The sequence below is a fragment of the Triturus cristatus genome, chromosome 1_2, assembly GCF_964204655.1.
Source record: "Triturus cristatus chromosome 1_2, aTriCri1.1, whole genome shotgun sequence".
In the NCBI taxonomy this organism is placed as follows: domain Eukaryota; kingdom Metazoa; phylum Chordata; class Amphibia; order Caudata; family Salamandridae; genus Triturus; species Triturus cristatus.
The window spans coordinates 17,596,866-17,620,359 of NC_140580.1; the positions used below are offsets into that span (position 1 = coordinate 17,596,866).

Sequence of the window (23,494 nt, forward strand, 5' to 3'; positions counted from 1 at the left end):
GCTGTTTTGGCATCATGGATACTTTTGTCGACGGAGGCGTCTGTCTCGACTACGATCCTTGCTTCGACGATGATCTTCGTGTCGACATCACTAATGTCTTCGACGGCGATCGCCTGTGCCTTTCTTTCGACGTCGATCTTCGTCTCGACGTCGCTGCTGACTTTGACGGCGGCCGTCTGTGCCTTTCCCTCGACGTCGACTTCCGCCTAGATGTCGACTTCGACGCCGAACGGTGATGCTTTCTCGACGGCGATGCTTTCGACGACGAACGTCTGCATTTCGCCGCCGGGTCTTGCTTCGACGCGGACTTTCTTTTGGAAGCGTGACTCTCCCTTGTCTCCTCACCTCTCAACGACGATCCTGCCGCTGGAGTCTTCAACGCCGAGCCCAACGCCGATGGAGAACAAACAGGGATCAACTGCTTCGACGTCGACCGCATCTCAGAAAGGCCATAAAACCTAATCCTCTCCCTTTCTTTCAAAGTCCTCTTTGAAAGGTTTGTACAATGACGACAGGAAGCAGGAGAATGTGTGTCAGGTAGACAAATGATACACACATCATGTGTATCCGAAGTAGCCTTCTTTTTACCACAGGATGGACAGGCCATTTTTGACAGAAAAAAGTTAAACATCTGTCAGGAAAGTCAGTAAATGCTTCACCAAACAGGAGAATATTTCGAATGAACCAAAAAAAAAAATCACCAAAAATTTGTACGTTCTTAACTAGATAGTCAAAAAAAGAAGAGAGCTGTATTCCAGGGTCCTGACTGAAGGAGCCGGAAAGAACAACTGACCCAACTGTCACCCCTGAGGAATGATGGGATCTTGGGATCAGGGCTGCCTTAAAGGCACGGTGCCAGTTTTTACCTGTACAAGGCTTTTCAGTCTCTATGGTATTGTATTACAATGCAGCCTGCATGCTAACAATGTTTTTTTTTCTTTCTCATGAGGTTTGTCTCATTAAAAAACAAAAATCTATCTGGGAATGTTTACATTCATTATTATTACATTGTCTAGCCTACTATGGGGGCTGCATTGGCTTGAAAAAAATAGTATATGTGTTTATACATATACAGAGCTGTATATATATGTGTTTTTCATATATAATTTTTATTGTTTCCGGGGTCCTCGCATATGACTATTGATGAGGATCCCCTGGAAGAGAACCAGCATTTGCCTTCATCAGCACCTTGGGTGTATAAGAGGGTATGGGGTGTGTCACAGAAGAAGATAGCTGCAGTGAAATTGGACTAAGCAGTTAATATTCTCTTAGTTTCTAATAAAAAAATATTAGCTTCTCTCCTTACTTTATGTGAGAACAATACTCATTAATTTTCAGATTAAAATCATAAGAGGCTCTGATAAAGCAGACCTGGATTTCACAATTAGTTAAAAATGTATAGGGAATCAGTTATCCTTTTTCGCACATCCTTATCCCAGTGCTTCCTGGGATATGTGGTGCTTTTTCCCACGTGTGTGTGTTGGGGGGAAAAGGGGTGTTCTTCACAGAATCGGTAAGTTTACCAAATAGTCTTCCCCAACACCTCACCATGTCCCGTATGCCTCCCGACACCACCTCCCGGCTTCTGGCTGTACAAAACAACTGTCCTGGCCCGGGTCCTCACCACTACATTGCAACTCTCTGGAGTTGCGGCACCTGACCAGCATCCTCCGGGGCCATCCACCACTCGTCTGGACCGGATTCGTCCTCTTCTTCTCTCCTTCCAGATTCTTCCGATTCCTCCTGCTCGGTGGCTTCCTTGGCAGCCTCCTGTAGAGTTGGGCTATTCCTCTACCCAGGAAAAGTCCGAACATCAATGTCCTCTATCTTGCCTTTTCCAACTTTTGCGTCCTCGCTCTTTCTTCTGCGGTTCCATTTTCTCCACCCAGTCTCCCTCTGGTTGGTCAACTTCTCTGGCCGGTTTAAAGAGATAGCCCCCAGTGGAGACCCCTCACACTAGGGAAATGCCCTGATGACTCAGGCAGTTCCAGAGGTGCAGAGCTGACTGGCACAAAGCTCCTGATTCCACTCCACCCTGCTTGTTTCAGTACCATATGGTGATGCCCATGAGAACCTGCACCCATTCCCTCTTGATGGACAGGAGGAAAGTCTTTGGTGCCATGCAAATCGCCTGCAACTCCAACATGTTGATGTAGAGGTGGTGTTCTGCTGGAGACCAGAGTCCTCTGATTTCCACCTCTCCCCGATGGCCTCCCCAACGCAGCAATGATGCATCCATCACAACCATTAGTTCTTGTGGTAAGGAGAGAAGTCTGCCAACCAGTCCAACTGTGCTCCAGCAACCACCACTGTTGATCTTTCTAAGTCTCCTCCAACACCTGGATGGAATCTTGGAGGTTTCCTTGGAGCTCAGCCCACTGAGAATTTAGATCTCACTGTGGAGCATGCATGTGCCACCTGGCTGGTTCACTAGCAGGGGGCCAAGAAGTGAAGAAGCTTCAGAGCTGCTCTCATGAGACCCAGGTAAGGGTTTGAAACATCAGGTTCATAGACTGAATATCCTCGACCAGTTGAGGAAGAAGGAAGGCGTGAAACTGCACATGTCTGGGATAGCTCCAATGAAAGGGAGTCACGTGAAGGAGGCAGATGTGATTTTGGCACATTGGTGGTAAATAGCAGGTATGCCAACAGCTCAGCTTTTGTCTGAAGATATTTCACTAATGTTTGAGGCAAGTCCATCTTTAACAACCATTCGTTGAGGTGCGAGAAGGCTGGCATTCCTAACCTGGCAGCAAACACCATCACCACTTTCCTGAACACCGTAGGGGCACTGGTGAGGTCAAAAGGAAGCACAGAAAACAGAAAGAACTCAAGGTCTACCTGAAATCACAAGTATCCTCTATGGGCTGGCAGGGATGTAGAAATAGCCATCCTGTAAATTCAGTGGTCTCATCCAGTCACGTGGATCCAGGGCAGACAGACCTTGGGCCAAACTGAGTATCATGAACTTGTCCTTCTTGACAAAGAAGTTCAGGAGGTGGAAGGCTAGAATAAGTTTAAGTCCTTCATCCTTCTTCTCTACCAGAAAGTAGTGGGAATAGCAGCCAGTCCCGACCTCTAGGTTCCCTGTCTAAAGCTCCCTTCATCAAGAGAGCATGAACGTCTTGTCAATGAATAGACAAGTGGTCCTCTGGAAGCCGTTGTGGTGGGAGTGGCATTTCAGTAGGGTGGAGCAGAAGGGAATGGCATAACCATTTGGAACAATTTGAAGCATTCATCTGCCCGGTGTGATGCGTTGTCACCTGCGGAGGTAAGAATTATCCAGTCTCTAATCAGGTGACAGTGTGCTGCTGAGAGTAAACTAGAGGATCTTTGAAGCATGGACAGCAGCGTGAGGGTTTGGGGGAGGATTGGGTAGGACGTTGCTCGGGGGACCTGGACACTTTACTTTGTAAGGACTGGGAGGATTTTTGCTGCAGAGGCAAAGTTTGAAGCGTCCTCTGCTGCGTCCCTCTTCTGAAGTCTTCAAATGGGCTACATTGTTAAGGAAACTGTTGTATGGATGGTGAAGTCCCTAATGCTGACCCTGCCTTTTCTGAGAAGAGATGTGCATCAAATGGAATGTCCATGGAGGACTATTGGATGTTACTGGAAAAGCACAGTCTTATCCATGTGTGACGCGGAAGCCCAACGCTGGTATCAACTGCCCTACCCAGACAGCCAATAGCGCCCAGGCCTGACCATATTACATACTTTGCCGTGTCTTGACCATTCTAAATTATTTATTGGAGGTTGGCTTGAACCACTGGCAAGATATTGATCACCATGTCCCACAACGAGTGAGAGTAATGTTCCAGGAGGCATCTCGAATTAAGAGATTTGAGGGCAAGAATAGCAGACGAGAATATCAGTCCCCCGAATGCCTCCACATGTTTTGACTCTGTCTGGAGGCAGGGCCCTGATTTTGCCCAAGTGGGTATATGTGAGGGACTCAATTAATGGAAGTCAGGGTTTCAAAGAGGTCTACTCTGGAAGCAGAACCTCAGTCAGTACATTTCTCTTAACCTCCCCTGAGGGAAGCTGGAGGTCAAGAACTTGTATCGCCCTTCTAAATACCATGGTGAAAAAGGTAGACTCCTCTGTAAGGTAACTAGGTGGAGAAGTCAGCCCAGTATATGGGAAAGTGTCATGGTCACTGGCCTCCTGGAGTTCCAGAAAAACAATTCTAATACTTGTGATACGTCACCTGCACAGTTGTCATCATGTGGCTCTAGGACTGAGACTGTGTGGCAGCTGAAGTTTATCAGACTCAAAAACTGGCTATGGGAGGTCAAGTTGGGCTTAAGTTTGATCAAGGTCATGGTGGCTCTGCTCCAGAGTCCGAAAGGGCTAAAAGTTTGCCCTCCTGCATCCGTCTCGGCGCTGACACAAGGAAGCAGCTGGGAAGGAGTTGGTTCAGGTGTTGGCCCAGGAGTTGAGGCAGACCCCAGAGTAGGGTCAAGAGGTGCAGTCAGCAGGGGGGATGGACTCACTGGAGTTAGCTTGACTGTAGGCCTTCTTGGATCCATGGGGCCCAAAGGCATGCCAGAGGGATCCCTAAGGGTTACAAAAATTTGCAACATCGCCTTTTTGAGGACTCGAGTTTGTTGCAGTGTCTCCAATGGGCCTGGGAACTCGAGATCGATTGCGACTAATGCAGTCGTCTGGCCTGTGGTGGGTGACTGAACTGGAGGCACCCCGATGTCTTCACATCGTCACCTGACAAGACTGCTGAGAAGAAGGAGAGCCATGTTTGGACTCTTTGCGTTTTTTCTTCTTTTACTTGCCAGAAGATTTGGAGTGGGATGAAGATCTCTCTGGGGAGTGGCTTCAGGACTGAGAATGCATTTATGTACTCAATTACAATCAGGATCAGGACTTCTGAGCCTTTATACAGTGCTTGGTGATGTCGAGTTTGGCCTCGCAGTCCCAGATGGCCTTCGGGTTCACATGCGTGCATTTGTCGCACAACTTCAAGACATGTGAAGACACCAGGGAAAGGCAGAGGTATGTCACTGACATTGATTTATGATAAACAGAATTGAATAGAGTGTCTTATTCCCAGTCTACTATTAATAAATTACTGCTTTATCCGAAATAAAGTAATCCAAATAAATCATGCAAGGCAGTGGTCACACTTGCATCAATGCTCCATATAGAAGTCCTGAATACACAGTCACTTCAGATAGATAGGTTGTAACAAAGCAAACACGTGTTTCATCCCTTAGTAGGACGGAAGCCTGGGTTTTGTCAAGGGCACACCCGCACAGACAGCAGAGACTACGCCGATACTGGACTCGACTCATTTAGAGCCATATATATTAATGAATTAACCTTAATGGTTAAGAATTTTTAGGAATTCATCTGTATTAAGGGAGCACATCAGTGAAAATTACAATAAGCTTTTGAAAGTTTTCAACCTTGACAAAGCCCCAGGCTTGTGTGCCACTTAAGGGGTGAAACATGTGTTGACTTTATAACAACCTATCTGGAGTGACTATATATTGAAGGACTTGTATACGGCGCATTGATAGAAGTGTGGCCATTGAGAAAAGTGAAAGAACATCCAAAATAAAGAGAAAATCTTTACTTTATTCCTCACATGATTTATTTGTGTTACTATTTTTGGGATCAAACAGGAATTAATTAATAATAAACTGGGAATAAGACTTGCTATACAATTCCCTTTCTTGCCAGTAGGTAGCGTTGTGTGGCTCCATGTTGGGTCCAGCCGCGGAAACGTTGGGCCACAATATATTTGGCACCTCTATGTGTCTACGCCAGTTGTTTTCTTTCTGTGCCTTCCGATGTGGATCTGGAGCTCGCCCCCCTCAGTTTTTTTCATTGACAGAACATACTCCTTAGAAACATTTTACAGTGAGCAAGAGACATGTCACCCCCTACAATGATAGGAATCAAATCCTGTAAAGGCTTTCATAAATCGATTCTCTAGAAATCAAAAGGCCCGGTCCACTCCAGACTCACTAGTAAATGCCCTTATTGTACCTTGATATTCTTTTGGGGGGGGGGAATATCCTCACCCGTCGAGGGCATGGCCCAACGCCACACATGTTTTGGTAAATAGAATTGTTGAGACAAAATCTCTGGATCCAGTTTAGCAACTGGAGACATTCATAAGGTGAGAATCTGCGGTTAGTAGTATACTTCAGAAATTAGTACTCCTTTTGTACAAAATTTTATCAGGGGCCTTCCTCATATATCTAATTTTGGAAAATTATGTTTGACTCAGGGGTACCTAGAGATGATTTTAATTCAGATTCCTGGGGCAAGTCGTTTCTCAAATCATCCATATTACAAGTTAAGTTGGAGTGAAATCGGAGGGCATGGTCACAGCATCCCTAATGGTGGCTAACAGTTTTTAAAACTCATCCCATTTCTTTTGTTGGGCAAAGACATTCATAATTCTCAAAATGGCATAGTCGAGTAAGTTGGAAACCAGTAAGTTATCACAGAGATGTTCTCTAGTCCGCCACTGTTTTGTGTACCATTTAACTCAGTAGTCAATTTTGCATAGCTTATATACCCAGGTATGTCCATACAAATGATGCTGATGTTTCCTGCAAGACTAAGATTTATCAATAAAGAAGTTCACTAGGTCTAGGTCATCCATAGTTTCTGGGATTCTGACCACATTTCAAGAGAGCAAAGTAGTTTTCTTTCTCCATTCAAAGTGTGATGTTCCATATTGCCCTTTGATATCAATAGGCAATCCATTGTGATGTTTAGTGCTTGTTTCTACTTACTTTATGTGTAACATTTTCAATGCTTCCTTCCTCACTTTCTTTGTTGGTTAGTTCCCTACCAAAGTTTTTCTGGTTTTGCTGACAAAATCTTAATGTTTTTTTACTGAACTTGTTTTGAAATAAATACGACTGCTTCAAAAAGGCAGCGGCTCAATAGTGAATTGAAAGAATCCTGAATCGCAACCTTTTAACAGAACCGCAATAGTTTAGCAATTCAGGCAGTGTTTCCTCTTATTGTTATTAAGCCATGAAAAACTCGAGCCTTTTTGTTTTTATATTAAAATTATGCATGACATCAATGGTCCTCAGCTCTTCTAGCGTGTTTATCTGGTTTGGCCAGACAGGCATGTCAAGCCTTGCACTATTTTGTATCTGGGTTACAGTATAATAATCAGATAGGCCTTTTTGATGATCAACCAGCTCACTACAGACCAAAAAGCTTACATGGATGAGGCTTTTTTTAAGCAAAAATTGTCAAGTAGATATTTGGATGGCCAAGAAGTGGATTTACGAAACAACCTGAGGTTAGATTATCTATTGAAAAATCAAACAACAAAATTCCCATTCTGATGGAGAATGCAGGAGTAGGTTCCCCAGAAGGTGGACTGTAAGAAGGGACATGTTGGCAATTAATAAGAAGGAGATAGGATGTTTAGATGCACAGATTACAGCTGTGGGATGCTAATGCCCTGAACAAACAGTTATGTCAGAGATGGTTACAATCAGCTGATTCTCATGGCCATCGGAAGAGATGGACCCTGAAAGGAGTTGGTGGTTCTTGGTCGCCTCGAAAAGTGTTGATTTGAAATGGTGAACAATCTACAAACATCTGCTAGAGAGGCTCTAATCCTAGGGTCTCACTAAAAGAAAAGCTTAAGTTGCATGTCTTAATATCTGCATAACAAGAAGACCTATTCCATTCTTGACATCACCAGACCAAGATATGCACTCATCCACAAGCAACACATAGAGGAACTTGGAAACATAGTACTTACTTGAATCCCAAAAGATGCTCCCAGATGGCCATTCAAAGTAGAGTCAGGACAGCAGCTACTGGTGGGTAAGGCAACATGACCCCACCGCTCTTGTAGAAGCACTGCAACTCGCATACATTCCAGATAATGGTGAAATAAACCTATTGGCAACCTGTGTGTTATTTGGGTCTAAGGTCAGGAAGGACATTTGTACAGAGCCTGCATACCCCAATGCAAGGTATTACGCCACATTTCTTCTATGCCATCCAAACAGCCACGAGCTAAACCAATGCACAGATCACCACCCCTAAGCCAACATACAAGTCCCATACTTTAAGTGCATCAACTTAAGAACTACAACACTTCATAACCTTCAGCTTTTAATTAATTTCCTATGTTAAGGAGACTAATCAAGCTACACAGATGACTAAATCACAGAATGTTTTGAGACAAACCTCTGCATTTAAATTGCACTGCCTACAAGACTCTAATAACCATTAGTACTGGGCCCCATGAACATTTTGCGGGCATACATAAATTACTGCATCTAAAGAACAGCACGTGAGACCTGAAAGACTGCCTTGATAAAGACTCTTAGTACCAAACCATCATACAGGTTTAGCACATCAGTGAATTGTTATCAGGAACACTTGGGATATGTCCATGTAAACAACAGAATTTCCTTTACCATGTCAGCGACTTAATAACTACATCTGTAATTAGCTGGGATGGGGTAGTAGGACTTCGCATAACAAACACACCAGTTGTGTGCTTACATAATGCTGTTGATATACGCTTACTATACAAAACTGATTAATTAAACTTTGTAGATAATTGCTGGTGGCCTTGCACTGCCATTCTAACATATGCAGATTAATTCATAAAATGGTGAACCAAATGATATGCCTATTATTACTTCCTAAGGAACATTTACTGCTAAATACACCTCACAACCTAATTTGATTCACCTTATGAAAAATTACCACTCCAGCTTTTCACCCATGGTCCTTAAGGCAGATGACACCTACAACAATGTAACCAATATGCCTGCGCCCATTACGCATTACACCCTAGAGTCTCTTCATCCAGATGCATGGTTCACTAACATCACATTCCTAGTTTTGGATGAATTCATCTCCAACAGTCACATAATAATCATATCGCATATCATAACACGGACACTACACCCAAAATATTGAATCTCTACTAACCTGGAGTGCACGCTAACCTCTGAGCCAATAGTCTTCAAACTTTTTAATAACTTGTATAAAAAAAATAACAAAAAATCAGTAGGTCCCCCAGTTAGATTGAGTTACCCCTTTAAAAAACACAATCATATACATGACTGCCAGCATACTAGTGGCAGCCTGGACTCCGTAAAACTGTAAAATTATCCACAGTGTGATCTTTAACAGAAATGAGGGGAGATACTTTTTGGGTTATGTGGTGTCGCCCACCATACCCCCCCCCCCCCCCCCACCCCAACTTCGACACCTACTTCCAGCCAGGACATGAGTGAAAAAGAAATTATTGATATCACATAAAGCAGTGGCTCACAGCCACTGTCTTCTTTCACTAAAACACAACGTTGTTTTATGCATGATGTTAGTCTCTGTACCCTACTGGAAAAATGAAAGTTCCTTCTGGTTAGAGCTGGCAACTATCCCAGATGTCGCAGATTACGCAACAAGCTGAAGAGGATGAGCTTTAATAGGTAAAGCTACATCCCTCATTTAAAGAGTAATTTCAGGCCAGATCTGTAGGATTCTTAGAAGATCGTTTCTGCACTTATGATGCTACTGCATACGCTAATTGCATTAGAGTACCATGACAAGGAAGTATTTGTTTTAATGGCTTCTACTTTACTCCTAACTTTAGAATATAGAATTACAATCAAAAGATAGGAGCAATAGGTCTGCCAGTACAGTATCGTGAAGAACTCTGCCTGTTTGACATCCGTAGGAAAGTGAAGAAATATTCAGCTATTTCAGTGCTCTCTGTTGTTTTACCATATGTCTTAGCGCCAAGAAGCTAGTATTCATGGCTAAACCAATGCATTATAACAAAACAGTATAACCAAACTTCCAGCCATTTTACCCAAGCAGCTCTAATAAAATATGTATATTTTACTATTCATTGCATGCATGAACTCAAGTTAATTTCGATCATATGCTTCACAGGTAGAAATAGCATTCCAGCATACATTCATGTATGCACAAGTTAAACATTAAATATGCTTTCTGATAAGTCTCACTTGCCTCATTTTAGTATTGTTGACTTACCAATTAACATTTCATACATGATCACTCCAAGCGACCACCAGTCACATAACTTGTTATAGCCAGTTTGCATGAAAACTTCTGGTGCAATATAATCTGGAGTTCCCACTGTAAAAAATGCCTACAAATGAAGAAATACAGATGAAGTATACGAAATGTGGATATCTCAGATGCCTTTAGGCACCAAAAGTGTAGCTTGTCACTTTATGCTGAGGAAGGTTCTGCTTTATAGAACAGTCAGTGGAAATCCAAGTGAGCCACCTCAAAAAACATTATGTAGGCCTATGCTGCAAAGCAATTCTCAATTTTTAGTCTCAAATGTTGCATACTGTATTGTAGAGCTGGAGCGTTTTGGGTAGCATAGCAGGTTAGCAGCAAGCTCTATTTTTGGATACAATTTTACATGTTTTTTTTTTTAAGGTGGATAGGAAGTATTGTAATGTTCCATGCTAGTGAGGCATAATTACAAGTTTGCAGCTGGCCTAGACTGCATGAGCTGCCTCTTTGACACCTTTTACTTTCTATCAGTTTGCTTACAGACCACCAATTGCTTATCATTGCTTGGCTTCATTGTCACTGCCATTTGCTTGCTTCTTATTGTTCAGCTGCCATAGGCTTCCTTCCTCTTCGTGTTTGTCCCTCACCTGGAGCACAGATGCATTACTTGTGTCCTGCTCATTTTTCAGGTGCTACTTTTTTGGGCCTGCTCCCTTGTGTATTTCTTCATCCCTGTGCTCCCACCTTGTTATTGGCTTCCACCGCCCTCCTTCCCACCATCGGTTCATTGTCTGTGTTTTATGGCCCCTACACCCTCCTTCCATTTGTTGTCCATGTTGGCTTGCCAACACCCTTCTTCCCTCCCTCAGTTATATGTGTTGGGTTGTCACCACCACACATTCTCCCTCCCCCATTCATTCTCTGGGTTGGCTTGCCCCCACCCTTCTTCCATTTGTTTTCCATGTTAGCGTGCCCTCACCCTCCCTTCCTACCTCATTTTGTAGCCTATGTTGGCATGCTCAGACCCTTCCTCTCTCCCTCCCTCCGTTATACATGTGGGGTTGCCACAACACACTCTCACTCCCCGTTTATTCTATGGGTTGGCTTGCCCCCCTTCCTCCCGCCTTCTGTTGTCCGAGTTGGCTTTCCCCGACTCCACTCATCCACCATTCTTCCGTTGTTGGTGTTGGCTTGCCCCACCCCAACTCTCCCTCCTTCCATTGTCTGTGTTAACCTCCCTCCTCCTCTGATTGCGTTGGCCACCCCACCCACCATAAATAACACAATGATGTGTATACTGCTGGACACGTCATAGTGCTTTTTTCCCCTCACCCTCTGCCTTCCATGTTACCTCCTGCACTTGCTCTCCCTCTCACAACTACCAATTAAAAAAGTGCTTTGATGCACCCAACTATGGCCACGTCACAGCACTATTTAAAAATCTTTCAGCCATGCTGCACAGCAGCTGCTCTGCTGTACAACACAGCTAAAAATACATTGACAAACCCACTACTCCGTGTAGATGAGACCTACTAGCTTTGCCAATCCTTGTTTGGCATGTTGCTGAAGTATGCTTCTGCAGAGGAGGGTTAATAAGAGAACATGTACTGTACCATGTTATTGTTAGGTGGAATTTTGTATTTTGGCCATCTTTCTTGCATCACCCCCACTTTGCAAGTGAGTAGACACCTAGTCTTCGTTTGAGAAAGAATTGGGTAACGGGTTAGCAGACTACTGTGTTTTCGCACACACTGCAGCGAGGACACGGTCACACAGACTCCCATTGGCGTGTACAAAGACTCCGAGTCTCTGGAAACTTGTCTTTATGTACTACATTGGTGTAATGGAAAATTGGTCGAGGTGGAAACGTAGCTTCATAGGCTACCAATATTAGGGAATGGCAGGCAGGGGTGTACTAATAGGGCATCATGAAAACTGCTTTGATGCAGTGACAAAAATGAAGAGTGGCAATGTAATGCTAACCGGATAGAACTATAAATGCCCATGAAGCACAAGCTGATTATGTCAACTAGTCATGATGTTCCAAGTAGGTGTATGGGTTATGGCAATGATGTATGAACTGAACTTAATGGAAATTAACTAAGAGGTGCTGCTAACCTGACAAATTCAATGGCCATGAATTACTGATTATGATGGAAACTTATCATAATCCAGACAGTCAATGGCATGCCAGATATCCAAAATGAAATTGGCAATGAAATGTTAGCTGTGTATAAAGAAAACTCACTATGATGTGTTATCAAGACATAATGCTAACTTCAATTAATGGAAACTGAACAATGTGCTAAAACGCATACTGGAAGGTGGTTCTAATGTGCTAAATTGACAAAAGGACAACTGGTCAGGATATTGTTAAATGGGTGTAATGGGTGCAACTGGCACTGTACTTGATATGTTATAGCGCAGACATCACCTGATAACTGAATATAATGGAAAACAACTATGGCACACTAACTCAGTATAATGGACTCCGGGATGGGGAATTCCTATCGCTCGATGCCTGAGCCAAGTTGGTATCTTTGGGGGGCTAGAATTTGTAATTTCTCTTTTGTCTGAAGGACAAATAGACATATAGGGCTGAGTTATGGAGACTTTAGCGATCCGCTGGATTATTACTGTGCAGCAGTCTTTCTGAGGACCTTATATTTTTCACGAGGTGATTGGGAGAGAGACTGTAAATAAGGTAAAAAATGTTTTAAAGCATTTTACTTTGAGCTGACACATTCTTTACAGCACCTAATTCTTAGGGTCAGTGATTTACAGAGTGGTACTGAAATGGTCCTAGACCAGAAGGAAACCACTGTAAAAACAGCAGGATACTGTCTCAAAGCTTTCAGTGTAGCTTGCCAAATTAAGTTTACTATTTAACGCAGAGGCCATTTCTGTAGTTAACAACAATGAGCTTGACCCTCCAATATTTGCCAGATTTATGTTTTTGTGGGGGTGTGTGTGTATATATATATATATATATATATATATATACACATACAGAAATTCAACAGTCCTGGATCACTTTGCAACGCTATACAAATTACACAGGTACAGACCACAAAGTGCGCCGTAGAGAAGTTTCGTGCTTAATTTATTCCTCCATTGTCAGCATGACGCGTTTCGGCTGTGAACACACAGCCTTGATCACATGACCCCCCGGTGAAACACATGATTTATATACAGTGACAGATTGGATGTTCAAAGTTACGTTGCGTGAAGGTTGAGGCAAGGAGCTAAACAAAATACTCACAATTTATACAAGTATAAGTTAAATTCATAAATATATAAATAACTTAATAAATACCTTATTATCACAGTTAAATATATAAAAGTTGTAAAAATACAAAATGTATAAAACAAATTTAGTATTTAAAAAAATTATATAAGCAGTTCTAAAAAAGCCTAAATCCTGAGTCTATTTATAGCCAAGTGACTAAACTAATAGCTCCTTCATATGAATTTGTCCAATTGCACATTCCCGTTCACGTTTGTAATTGAAAACTAATAAAGTGCTAGTGCTAAATCCAATGGTGTTGTACAAATAAATTACGACTCAAAATGATATTTAATTCATATCATATCCAATATGCCAATTAAAAAGAGAGATAATGGCAAATAAAAAAACCTTACAGATTAAATAAATGTAAATATTGTAACAATCGATGCTTCAAATTTCCAGATCCTCGATTAAAATATTGTGTACTAACTATCAAGATCCAGATGTACGACCATAATATTCTATACATATAGTTATCACATAATAGTTCATCAAAAAATTCATCAAAAATTTTTTTTTCTCATCAAAAACTTGCAGAAACTGAGCCCCATAAAATCAAAATACTCTGATGGTTTAGAAATGCAGTGTAGAGATGCCTAAATGCATATTATGAATAACAATCATAACACATAATACGTAGTTAAAACAGCGAAGAATAATAACTTTATAGAAAGTTATGGAGGTCCTCTCCTGTATGGAGTCCCTTTGGAATTCTAGTATCTAATAAAAGAATGTATTTAGACTCCAATTGTCTTAACTGCTTTTCTCTGTTGCCGCCTCTTAAGTTCTTTTGTACAGAGTCAATGACAAAGTAGCATAAGTCATTTAGGTTTTTGTTGTGAACCAATTTGAAATGCCGTGCTACTGGGTAGCTATCGTCTGCATTGACTATTGCTCTAAGGTGTTGAAGGATGCGATTGAAAACCTGTAATTTAGTACTTCCCACATACTTCAATTTACAGGTGCATTCCAATACATATACTGCATAGTCTGTGCGGCATGTCAGAAGTTTATGAATTTTAATGGGGTTATTCTCAAACACACACTGCAATATTCTGTAGTATTCATGCCAAATTTGCAGGCCCTGCATGAAATGCATTTGCGGAAACCTGTTTTCGTGGATAACCAGTTACTAGGGTTGATTACCTCAGGGTTAGATTTAACCAGAGCATCTCTCATTGAGGGCGCTCTTCTAAAGGTGATAAGTGGTTTTTCAGGCAGCAGAGGGGCTAAAGTAATGTCTGTCTTTAATAAAGGCCAATGTTTAGCTAAAATACCCCTTATTTTCTTCTCTTCTACATTAAACGTAGTAATAAGCCTAGTTCCACCTTGATCATCTTTAACATCATTATCTGAGTTTTTACTTTTAGATTGTGCAGTGGTATTTAAGCACTCCTCTCTAGTATGGCTATTAGCCTTAGTTTTGGCCAGTTCCAACTCCTTCAAACAATATCCACGGGCAAGAAATCTTTTTAGGGACTCAAGTTGACATTTTTCTAGATCAGAATTAGAACTACAGATTCTGCGCATACGTAAAAATTCTCCATATGGTATGCTTTTAATAAGGTGGCCAGGGTGGGCACTGCTCGCGTGTAAAATAGCATTACCAGCTGTTTTCTTTCTATGCAATTTAGTTTGAATTACATTATTATCAATATAAATTTCAACGTCTAAAAATTGGACAGAAGATTTGCTGATGTTGGCAGTAAATTGTAAGTTTAGACTATTGATGTTAATAGTGTTGAGAAAAGTTTTAGCGGAGTCTGGGGTACCCTTCCAAATCAAACATATGTCATCTATGAACCTCCAAAATCTGACTATATTGGAGTCAAAAATCAGCTTGTGGGTACCTCTGAGGACATGCTCCTCCCACCACCCAACATGCAAACAGGCATAGGTTGGGGAAAAGCATGCCCCCATCGCAACTCCTCTCTGCTGCCGATAAATTTCTTTGTTGAAAAGAAAATAGTTATTCTCTAGGCAGATTTGTATCATACGTAATATCATACCATTGTGTTGACTAAAAACAATATTACTTTTGTCTAAAAAATATTTTACAGCTGTTAATCCATCAGCATGATGAATACTAGTATATAAGGTACATATATCCATAACCACCAGTACATAGTCCTCTTCCCACTGTACTTCTTTCAATTTGGATGGAAAGTGTCCTGTGTCCTTGATGAAGGAAGGAAGGGTTTCTACTGATTCATGCAGAAAATGGTCCACATATTTGGACATAGGTTCCAGGAGGCTTTTTTGGGCTGAGATGATAGGCCATCCTGGTACTGGTATAGCCTGTTTGTGAATTTTAGGCTTGAAATAAAGGGTGGGTGTAACTGGAAAGTCATTTTTAAGAAAGCTGAATTCTTGCTTGCTCAGTAGACCTTCCCTCTTCCATTGATTTAATTCTTTAAAAACAGTCTCTTTAAGGCATTTGATGTCATTGAATGATCCTTTTCTATAGCACAAAGTGTCCTCCAAATGTCGATTCGCCTCTTCCATATAGAGTGTACGAGGCCAAATAACAATGTTGCCTCCTTTGTCAGCTTTATTAATGATAAGGTTAGAGTTGCTCCTTAATTTTTTCATCAACTTAGCATATTGATTTTCCATGTATTTGTATCTTTTTTGTTTTCGAGATGATACAGTCTGCAATATTTTCAATTCTTCAATTACTATATCATTAAAGGTGTCAATAGCATCTTTTGGCATAAGAGGTATGAACGTGGAGGATGGTTTAAAGTGACTATAGCAAGGAAGGTTATTGATTATACCCATTGATGCCAATTCATCCTGAGTTGATCCAGTAACACTTTCTTCATTTGTGGATAAAGCATGTACAGTTTTGAGAATGCTGGTGTCTGCTACTTGAAATTTACTAGCGGGGCGTTCCATCATAGATATGGTTGATGCTTGATCTTGTACTTTATTTAATTTGAAATATTTTTCAGTTTCAGCTTCCGTATAAATTTGAAAACATCTATTCGGGTTTGAACATAATTGAAACTGTTGCGTGGGCAGAACGACAAGCCCAGGGATAAAAGTTGAGATTCTGCTTTGGTGAGCACCATATCAGATAGATTGACCACAGTGTTGTCAGGGGATGTAGTCATTGAATTTTTGATTACCATTTCTTTCCCCTGCCTCTCTTGTCGAAGCCTCGCCCTCTTGCATTTCCGCCTCTGTTTGCGGCGTTCGTTGTGCCTCCTGCATCTTTGTTCTGTTGTTGTTGCTGCGTTCGTGGCCGCAGAGTTTGGCGCCTGTCCTCTATTAAAAAACCCAACTCTTCTGAGGGTGAATATTTTGTTAATAGTAGGGTTTGTGCCGAGTTGATGGATTCCCCATCCTCCGAGTCAATACTACTGGTTGCTGGGCTGGAATCCACATCTGACACTTTATCATTAGCGGTATTCTGTGCAGGCAGTGCAGGGGCTTTTGTAACAAGAGCTTGTCTTTTTGCTGTGTCGTATTTGCGGGCAAACGTGAAGATTCTACCTGTTTCATAGTCACGCTTGTCGCGCGCAAATTTGAATTGTTTGCGTGTTCTTATCGTTTCCTCATGTTTAGCCAGTCGAACAGTGATTTCATCTCTGGTCTTCTTTATCAGCTCCTTGTTATCATGTTGGTCAAGTAACTGATTAAGTTGCTCAATTTCTTTTACTATCTCCTTACGGTCTATTTCTGCATATTTAATCAAGATGCATACCATATTCATAGATGCTTCTAAATTGTTTGTGGCCCATTCTTTCAGCATTAGGGGGTTAGGGTTCTCAAATGATGGTGCTATGAGAACTCTTAACCCCCGAGGCACACGCCCCACTTCCTTATATTGTTCCAATGAGCGTTTTTCCCACCACTTGGTAATTTCGGTGCGCAGTAGTTTTTCTAATTTCTTAAACGATGATTTCAAATCATTATGGGAGCCAGTTTCCGCACTGGTGGCTTGAGTAATGTCAGTTATATTAGGTAAATCGAGGAACAAAGCATCCGCTATTGCCTCACGGCTCCGGAGCGTCTCCGCTGACGTTGACATATTGTATGGCGAATAAATCACTGAAGCACTCACGTATCCGCTAAATTGTTAAGCGGGTAACGCGTAAATTAAGGCACAATCCTCTCACCCGCTAATATAGAAAGTTCATCAAGCAATGTCCGCTTACCCCAGAGATCCTCGGTTATCCTGTAAGCGTCCTCCGACACCCGCTAGGTTCTCCAAAGATACTCCGAGACCGCCGACAAACGTGCTTTTGCTGTCCGGGATGCGGGGGGCTGGCTAATCGTTTACTCCTTCCGGGTTAATTCGGTAATCGCTTCAGCGAGGTCAGCCGCATACCAAGCCAGCCCAAAGAGAGAGGAGGGTCCGTAATGGCGGAAACGGCCGTATTCCACCACAATTTAAGAAATTCAACAGTCCTGGATCACTTTGCAACGCTATACAAATTACACAGGTACAGACCACAAAGTGCGCCGTAGAGAAGTTTCGTGCTAAATTTATTCCTCCATTGTCAGCATGACGCGTTTCGGCTGTGAACACACAGCCTTGATCACATGAACCCCGGTGAAACACATGATTTATATACAGTGACAGATTGGATGTTCAAAGTTACGTTGCGTGACGGTTGAGGCAAGGAGCTAAACAAAATACTCACAATTTATACAAGTATAAGTTAAATTCATAAATATATAAATAACTTAATAAATACCTTATTATCACAGTTAAATATATAAAAGTTGTAAAAATACAAAATGTATAAAAGAAATTTAGTATTTTAAAAAATTATTATATATATACATATATTACCTACTGGCGGTCGCCAGTAGGTAGTTATAGTTAGGACCCTGTTTCCATAGGAAAACCGCAACATTCTATTTTGAATAACTTTGGCGCCGGTCGACGAATCCTCGCGAAATTTTCAAAATAGGTGGGGCGCTACGCTCCGCTCCTACCCTGAAAGTCTCGGGGGGATTCGTCAAGCGGGGGCTGAGAAAAAAGGGGGGTCCCAAAATGCGTTTTTCCCATGCATTTTTCCATAGGACCTTTAGACACAGCTACAGCCCGAACGGCTGAACAGAGTTACTTGAAATTTGGCAGAGAGGTAGTCCTCAGGTCAAGGAAGTGCCTTTTGTAGGTCTGGTGTAAATCTGTTCAGTAGATCCTGAGAAAATAGCATTTAAATCAATATATATATCTGAGCCAGCTTACGGTGCGCTTACCGTGCGCTTACGGTAAGCTTACCGTACGCGTACGGTGACGTGCGCGAGCGCGATTCTGATTGGCTGTTAGATCTTAGTAAACATTCGAATCGGTCGAAACCAGGAAGCGGCGGCCGCCATTTTCTCTCTCGCACTCTGAGGGGGGGAGGAAAAACAAAGGCAAAAAACATGTAAAGGGGCTTAGACAGCTCCTAACCACCTAGCCTTGATGAAGGTGTCCCCAACGAACCCCCAAGGCCAAAAAGTCTTTTTTTTTTTTTTTCGAAAAATCGCCGATTACGCTTACCGTACGCGTACGGTAAAAATTATTTTAAAAAATAAAATTAACCATACTCTCCCCACCCCGTGTGCATGGCATATGACAACACAGAAAATCTAAAAGTTAACCTTGCACAACGAAGCGCATAATATGCCCTCCATGTGCGCACGGTGCGCGAAGCACATCGTGCGTACATGGCCCATCCAGCGTAACGTGGGCACGCGGTGCGCGTAGCGCACCGCGTGCCCACCGTGCGTGCACGGCACTAACTGCTAAAGAGCTGCGTTGCAGAGAGGTGTAAAAAGGGGCGTGGCCTTGGACCACCTCTCTGCAACGCAGCTCTGTAGCGCTTACTGGAGGTACCTGGTGGGCTAGTTGGACCCAAGGGACCGTCAGGATTCATGGGGAAATAATCCCCCAACTTAAAACCCGCCAGGGGGCGCGTTTGCACAGTGGTGAAGGGAGGGGGCGGGCCTGATGTGACATGTGTGTACTTATCCAATCACTCCGCCAAAACCCAAGCACTTATAAATTCACCATGCACTCTCCTTGCAGCACTCTAATCATACAGTCACTACCCATGTACTCATGCAATGACCCAGGCACTAACACATGCACTGCTAGAATCCCGAGCACTACCCTTGCATCCAGCCATCTCCTTGTCACTACCCATGCACTCATCCAATCACCCAGCCAGTTCCATGTCCTTATCTAATCACTGCGCCAAAACACAAGCACTTATAAATTCACAATGCACTCTCCTTGCAGTACTCTAATCATCCAGTCACTACCCATGTACTCATGCAATGACCCAGGCACTAACTCATGGCAAATACAGAGGAGGTCATGCTAATCACAGGGGTACCCCAACGCATAGTGTTCCCTAGTGTATGTAGGTGTTTTCACTGTATTCCAAGTGTCTTTAAGCATAGCACTGGCTCTAGGCCTGGTTAGTCAGAGTCAGTTACCACCAGTACCCGTCAGTAAAAAGATGGGAGCACAGGTAGGACTTTCTGCTCCAGTGTTGGCTCTTTCTGCATTTGTCTTGCTTCGTCCTGCGCTTTTCTTCCTCTTTCTTCATGTCCTACGTTTGTAGGCATAGTTAGAAATTAGCATTTAAAAAACCTTTGAAATTCACTGAAAAAACCATAGGTTTCAGGGACGTTATAGTTAGAAATTAGCATTTAAAAAAACCTTTGAAATTCACTGAAAAAACCATAGGTTTCAGAGTCTTTATAGTTATAAATTAGCATTTAAAAAACCTTAGAAATTCACTGAAAAAACCACAGGTTTCAGGTATGTTATAGTTAGTTGGATATTTCACTTGTACAAAACCAGAGAAATTCGGCCGTTATAGTTAATTCAGCTAACTATAACTCGCGCCCCCGCAATGCACTTCTGATGACGTCACATATTACATCATTTATGACATGGTCAGTGACATTACTGATGACATCTCAAATGACATCACTGATGACATCATCCACGTGATAATTTTTTTTATTTATTTATTTATTTAAAGGTTTTGTAGAGCGCGTAGTAACCCTAGAGCATCCCAGCGCTAAACCTGAAATTCCGAGGGTATCACCAGTGGGGGAGTTTTATGGATGAGGAAAGAGGAGGGTCTTCAGTGATTTTCTAAACTGAAGAAGATTGGGTTCTAATCTCAATCGTTTTGGGAGGTTGTTCCAGCCTTTGGCCGTGTGGACCGAGAAGCGGCGGCCACCGGTCCTGGCTTTTTTGACTCTGGGGACTGTGATGAGATTTTCTCCACTGGACCGGAGGGCCCTTTCTGCTTTGTAAGGGATAATGAATTCCTTGAGGAGCGGAGGGCCATTGTTGTTCAGGGTTTTGTGGGCCAGACAGAGAGCCTTAAAGGCCACTCTTTCTCTGACTGGGAGCCAATGGAGAGACTCGAGGGCTGGTTTAGCAGATGATCTTGCTGGTGTACCAGTCAGAAGGCGCGCGGCGGCATTTTGGACTTTCTGCAAGGTGTTGAGCGTGGCTTCGGGAGCTCCCAAGTAAATAGCATTGCAGTAGTCTAGTCTCGCCAGAATGAGGCCCTGAATGAGAAGTTTATTGGCGTTCGCTGGGAGCAACGGGAAGACCTTTCTGCAGGCTCTAAGGAGTCCGAAGCATGTTCCTGCAGTTTTTGTTGCCTGCGTTCTAAAGCTTAGGTCGTTATCGATCCAAACGCCTAGGCTTTTTACCTCTTCCTTAGAGGTGGGGGGATTGCCCAGGCAGTCGGGCCAGAGGTGAGGCGGCAGGGAGGGTCCTTTGTGGCCGAGCATCAGTATCTCGGTCTTTGAGCCGTTTAATTTTAGTGATGAGAGGTTCATCCAGCGGTGGACTTCAGTGAGACAGCTATGAAGGTCCGAGGGGGCGTGGTGGGGGTGTGAGAGGGTAACCACCAGCTGGGTATCGTCCGCGTAGTTGATTATTGATACGCCGAACGGGTTAACCAGTTTATTCAGTGGGGCCATGTAAACGTTAAATAACGTAGGGCTCAAAGATGAGCCCTGCGGTACTCCACAGCGGAGGGGGATAACGGGTGAGTGGCTGTCGTTCTCCCAGACTTGGAAAGAACGGCCTGTTAGAAAGGATTTTAGCCATTTCAAGGCCGTGCCCCTTACTCCGATTTCTCCCAGTCGTTGGATAAGGGTAGGATGGTCCACAGTGTCGAAGGCCACACTGAGGTCCAGGAGGATCACTGCCACTGATCCTCCTGTGTCCAGAATGCTTCTGGCCTTCTCCACTGCTGCCAGGAGGGCGATGTCAGTGCCCTGTCCTGGGCGGAACCCTGTCTGGGAGACCCCTAGTAGATTGTTGCTCTCCAGGAATAGTGACAGTTGTTTGTTCACTATATTTTCCGCGATCTTACTGTTGCCTGGGAGGAGGGAGATGGGTCTGTAATTGGAGAGGTCCTGTGGGTCAAACGAGGGTTTCTTTAGAAGGCCTTTGACCGCTGCCGTCTTCCAGCTAGGGGGTACTGTGCCCTGCAGGAAGGAGGAGTTGATCAGTGCCGTGAGGGGGGGTGTGATGGTGCTAGTCACTTTTTTCAGGAAGCGGAGGGGTGCAGGGTCGAGTGGGGACCCACTTTTGATTGAGGCCAGTGTTGTCTCAACCTCTTCCGTGGTGGCTGGACCGAAGGCGTCCAGGGGGGGGGGGGTTGTCAAGTTGGTGGGGAGGATGGGTAGTGGAGTTTATGCGAGCCCTGTCCGTGTACCCCGGTTCGGGGGGGGGGAATGGCATGGAGGATTTTTTTTATTTTCTCGTCAAAGAAGGTGGCAAGATTTGTACATTTGCTTTCCGCTTCTTTGGGATCGAGTGGCTTGAGAGGAGGGACAGGGGCATGCAGGAGTTCTTTTAGGACGGCGAAGGTTTCGTGGGCCGAACATGCGGCATTTTTAATTCTACTCTCGTAGAAAACAGATTTGGTGTTACGTGACTGCTTTTTGTAGATATTTATAGAGGTACGAAATATATCTTTTTTCTCTGCCGTTTTGTCCTTCCTCCAAGAGCGTTTGTTCCTCTTGCAGGCCTTCCGCAGAAGGTTAAGTTCAGGGGTGTACCATGGGGACGGATTGACTCTCTTGGTGCGTTTCAGGGAGCTAGTTTTTGGCAGGATGGTGTCAAGGGATTGGGTGACCCACGTGTTGAATTCTTTGTCCGCAACTATGGTGTCTTGAGAGGGAAGAGGGACGTTTTCCCTTAGTTTGGCTGCCCATTCGTCCGGGTCCAGTTTGTGCCATCGTCTTGTCCGGATTCTTATTTTGGGGGATAGAGGGGGCGGAGAGTTGATCGCCCATACGAAGGGGACCAGGAAATGATCTGTCCAGGGGAGGGGGACGTGATCAATGGTTTTCAAGTCTGGGATGTTTGTAAATATGGGGTCGAGCAATTGCCCTCTATCATGAGTGGCCTGTCGATTTTTTAGGTCAAGGCCGGTGGAGGTGATGTCCTGTAGCAGTTCTATCGCTTGCTTGTCGGCCGGGTCCAGAAAGTGGACATTAAGGTCCCCCAAAAGTAGGTAGTTGGAGGAGGATGTGCACTCAATGGAGATCTTATCGATGATTTTACTTGGAAATTCGGCCAAATGGCCTGGAGGGCGGTATACAAGGGTTCCAGACAGTGAGGTAACTGGGGAAATTTGTATGGCAAAGTTACAGCTTTCACATCCCTTGATGTTGCCATCCGAAGTTCTGCAAGTAAAAACGTCCTTGTAAATTATGGCTAGTCCACCACCTCTCCCCTCTGATCTGTTCAGTGAACACATAAGGTACCCGGGAGGGAGTGCAAGGACTATGTCGGGGCCATTGCTGGACGTAATCCATGTTTCAGTTAGAAACAAAATATCTGTTGCATGGTTGGTGATTAAAAGGTTGATTTCGTGCGCGTGCTTCACGAGCGACCAGCAGTTAAGTAAGCCAAGTTGCAGTCCGCTAGGTGCCGAGTCCGGGCCGACAGGGTTACAAAGGTTACATCTAATGAAGGGGTTACCGTCCGTCAAAGTGCGCGAGCAGGAGGGGTGTTTCTGGGTTTTTAAAGCTAACAGCTTATCCCGGGGGTATATCAGGTTGTTCCTGGGTAGGATGGGCATAGTGGTGGGGCCTAGGGCCGGCTGGGCCCGGACGGGCCCAGACGGGCTTGCCTTTGGCGCGCCTTCGGCGCGCTGACGGCGCGCCCGCTGCGCCCGTCCGCTGCGCGTACGGTGT

At 43.7% G+C, this 23,494-nt stretch overlaps 1 pseudogene across 1 annotated transcript in view; it reads right to left on the bottom strand.

Moving 5' to 3' along the window:
* Positions 1–23,494, bottom strand: part of LOC146866653 (serine/threonine-protein kinase 38-like) — a 659,816-nt pseudogene that overhangs the window by 377,784 nt on the left and 258,538 nt on the right. Inside the window, exon 13 of the transcript XR_014966481.1 lies at positions 10,021–10,138. The product of XR_014966481.1 is annotated as a serine/threonine-protein kinase 38-like (transcript). The remainder of the gene's footprint in view (positions 1–10,020; positions 10,139–23,494) is intronic.